Genomic DNA, 4,493 nt, shown 5'->3' with positions numbered 1-4,493 from the left:
GTGACCACCCTTCGCCTTCAAAATAGCATCAATTCTTCTAGGTACACTTGCAGACCGTTTTTGAAGGAACACGGCAGGTAGGGTTATTCCAAATATCTTGGAGAAATCACCACAGATCTTCTGTGGATGTAGGCTGTCAAATCCTTCTTTCTCTTCATGTAATCCCAGACCGACTGGATGATGTTGAGATCAGGGCTCTGTGGGGGCCATACCCTCACTTCCAGGACGCCTTGTTTCTCTGTGCGCCGAAGATAGTTCTTAATGACATTGGTTGCTGTGTTCGGGGTTTTTGTCCTGCTGCAGAATAAATTTGAGGCCAATCAGACGCGCCCCTGATGGTATTGCATGATGGGTAAGTATCTGCCTGTATTTCTCTGTATTGAGACCATTAATCCTGATCAAATCCCCGACTCCATTAGCAGAAATACAGCCCCAAGAATCTCCACCATGCTCCACTGTTGCCTGCAGACACTCATTATTGTAGGTCTCTCCAGCCCTTCGGCCAACAAACTGCCTTCTGCTAGAGCCAAATATATTTTGAATTTAGACTCATCAGTCCAGAGCACCTGCTGCCACTTTTCTGCAGCCCAGTTCCTATGTTTTTGTGGATAGTTTAGTCGTTGGCCTTGTTTCCATGTCAGGGGTGTGGCTTTTTAGGCTCAATTCTTCCATGAAGACCACTTCTGATCAGACTTCTCCATAGAAGGGTGTACCTGGGTCCCACTGGGTTCTGCCAGTTCTGAACTGATGGCACTGCTGGACATCTTCCGCTTTCGAAGGGAAGTAAGCACGTGTCTTTCATCTGCTGCGTTAAAGCTACATGAGATATCTCGGCACTTTGGCGCCCCCTCTGGTCGCGATCAAATCAGCACCGCGTTTTAAGAACCACACTTCCCACAATCCAACACTCACTCACTGTAATGATGGGGGGGAAATTATGATAACAAACGTGCGTGGAGCAGAGTGGATTGGACGATTGTAGCTACTTCAATGGACTTTCTGGAAGGATGGCTTCAATGCAGTTAAATAGCGGTCTTCTTTCTATTATGTGCATGTAGATAAAATGGCGGGGTGAGGTGTTTGTTTTCTTCCTGATTGTGACGGTCGCGTCCAAGCGCCACACATGTGAAGTAGTTCCCTCACCCTTATTGTTTATTAGTTAGTCCTCTCACCTTTTTTGTTGGTTTTAGTTGGTTAATTTGTACATTTTACATTCATAATTAACATACCCAATTTCATATAATGACATGACACATAGATTTGGTTCATATATCATATCCATACTTTATTAGCAGTCCTGACTGGTTTTGGTTGAGTGCACGCAGCTTAATTTTTGTAGGTCACAATTGCATTGGATTTGTTTGCTCACTTCTTTTGTTTGTATATTTCTTCTTTGTCTCTTCCCGGGAGTCGGCTACCACCTCATGCTACTGGCAAACAGAAGAGCTGGTATTATCTCTAGGCGTATACACTTATCAATTTCAGAGAGCCACAATCTAATTGGCAGGGGAGCATCTTATTTCCTTGATCCCTGACCCTGATCTCCTGTGCCCCCTGGACCCTCCTGGACCCTGAGCACCTCCCCTCCCAGTGACTGCCCCTGAGCACCTCCCCTCCCAGTGACTGCCCCTGAGCACCTCCCCTCCCAGTGACTGCCCCTGAGCACCTCCCCTCCCAGTGACTGCCCCTGAGCACCTCCCCTCCCAGTGACTGCCCCTGAGCACCTCCCCTCCCAGAGACTGCCCCTGAGCACCTCCCCTCCCAGTGACTGCCCCTGAGCACCTCCCCTCCCAGTGACTGACCCTGAGCACCTCCCCTCCCAGTGACTGACCCTGCACTACCCCCAGTGACTGCCCCTGAGCACCTCCCCTCCCAGAGACTGCCCCTGCGCACCTCCCCTCCCAGTGACTGCCCCTGAGCACCTCCCCTCCCAGAGACTGCCCCTGAGCCCCTCCCCTCCCAGAGACTGCCCCTGCACCTCCCCTCCCAGAGACTGACCCTGCACCTCCCCTCCCAGAGACTGCCCCTGACCTACCCCCAGAGACTGCCCCTGAGCACCTCCCCTCCCAGTGACTGCCCCTGAGCACCTCCCCTCCCAGAGACTGCCCCTGACCTACCCCCAGTGACTGCCCCTGAGCACCTCCCCTCCCAGTGACTGTCCCTGAGCACCTCCCCTCCCAGTGACTGCCCCTGAGCACCTCCCCTCCCAGAGACTGCCCCTGCGCACCTCCCCTCCCAGTGACTGCCCCTGAGCACCTCCCCTCCCAGAGACTGCCCCTGCACCTCCCCTCCCAGTGACTGTCCCTGAGCACCTCCCCTCCCAGTGACTGTCCCTGAGCACCTCCCCTCCCAGTGACTGTCCCTGAGCACCTCCCCTCCCAGTGACTGACCCTGCACCTCCCCTCCCAGTGACTGCCCCTGAGCACCTCCCCTCCCAGTGACTGTCCCTGAGCACCTCCCCTCCCAGTGACTGTCCCTGAGCACCTCCCCTCCCAGTGACTGCCCCTGAGCACCTCCCCTCCCAGAGACTGCCCCTGAGCACCTCCCCTCCCAGTGACTGCCCCTGCACCTCCCCTCCCAGTGACTGTCCCTGAGCACCTCCCCTCCCAGTGACTGCCCCTGCACCCCCAGAGACTTCCCCTGAGCACCTCCCCTCCCAGTGACTGCCCCTGCACTACCCCCAGAGACTGCCCCTGCACTACCCCTCCCAGTGACTGCCCCTGAGCACCTCCCCTCCCAGTGACTGCCCCTGCACTACCCCCAGAGAATTGTGTGCACTGATCACGTTGTCACTTGGTTTTGTTCTGCCTCCTTGTGTGTTTGGTCTTGTGTTCGTTGTCTTGTCTTCTATGTTGGTTTGTGTCCTCCCAGCCCCAGCTCTAGACAACTGTCCCTCACTAGACACCTGTCCCTCACTAGACACCTGTCTCTCACTAGACACCTGTCCCTCACTAGACACCTGTCCCTCACTAGACACCTGTCCCTCACTGGACACCTGTCCCTCACTAGTCCCATGTCACTCCAGTCCCTCTCCACTCCTGGTCCTCTAGCTCCCCCCTCTAGTTTACCATAGTTTTCCGCCCAGTCCAATTCAGAGTCCCAGCCTCGTTCCCTGTTCCTATTGTGTCCTAGTTCCTCTGTCCTTGTGTTGGTGTCTTGTTGGAATCCCTCCATGTTCTTGTCTGGGTGATTGTCTGCACCTGTCTTGATATATCTTGTTGCACACCTGTACGTTGTTCCTTGATTGTTACCCCTGAGTATATATGCCCTCATGTTTGCTTTGTTCTGTTTGTTCATTGTCAATGTTAGTACGTTTCCTCACAGTGTTCCTCTGTTTATTTTTTTATATTAAAACTTCATTTTTTGAACCTGCGCTGCCTGCCTGCCTGCTGTCTGCTTTTGGGTCCTACCTCCACCTACCACCCACTAACAGCAAACCTGCTTTAAAAACATATCAAAACTAAACTGAAATTGAAAACAAAAAGTTAAAATGATATAAAAATAAAAACGTTTGAAAAAAGAAACTATTATAACATTGATCTGGATGAGAATGATCAGGATAGGATTAAATCTCAAAATTGGGTATTTCAAACCAGGATATGTGTATCCTGTTCCTCCTAAATTGGGATATGGATTTGGTAATCCAATCCTACCCAGAATCCTGATCAAATGTTGTTCTTGGGTATTTCAAAATTCTAAGGTGGAGATTTGGATAGTTTTGATACTTCAAATCAGGATTATCCTGATTCCACTGGAAGGATGGATCAAGCATGGATTCAAGGTGGATGTAGAGACATGTAGGATACATGGCACATATTTAATCATTCTTTTAATCAATGATAAAATGAAAATTTAAGTAGCCTAACACAGACCATGCCAAAACAATATCCATTCTAAATTAAATAATTAACCAATCAAATATTTTCAATCAACAACAAAAAATTCCAAGCACTTACAAAAATAGTTGGGTGCAAGTACAAGAATATCCCACATCTTCATCTGAAACTGCAATACCATCATCTTTCATCCTCTCTTCTAAGAGGCGAATGTGAAGTTGTGTTTCCCTCTGTTGAAGCAAGGTCAGTTTAATCTGCTCCTCAGATAGAGAGATGTTTCTCTGTTTCTTCACTCACCAGATCCCCACAGCCATCTTGACTCTTGAATCTATGATAATAATGATAACATCTACATCAAATCTAGCGATCATGGCAGAATTAGGCTAAATGTAATATGAACATAAATATAATATGATGCACAGCAAAAGAAAGGCAGAGAACCATAACTCAACTCAAACGTTTCAGGTTACAGCAAAGGCAACCCACTATTTTCTCGAAAAAACAATACAATTGACTCGATACAGTATTTATTCAGTTAAGGTCTTTAGCCTTTGTAGTATAGAATATTTAGACCAGACAGGTGGCTATGACCAGCCCCAAATTATGCAATTCTGGCCTGTATTGTGCACCAATGCAGCTAAATGAATATGAATAATA

This window comes from Borostomias antarcticus (genome assembly GCF_949987555.1).
Source record: "Borostomias antarcticus genome assembly, chromosome: 16".
Taxonomy (NCBI): Eukaryota; Metazoa; Chordata; class Actinopteri; order Stomiiformes; family Stomiidae; genus Borostomias; species Borostomias antarcticus.
The sequence above is the reverse complement of the archived record's forward strand: the minus strand, read 5'-3'. Positions refer to the sequence as shown.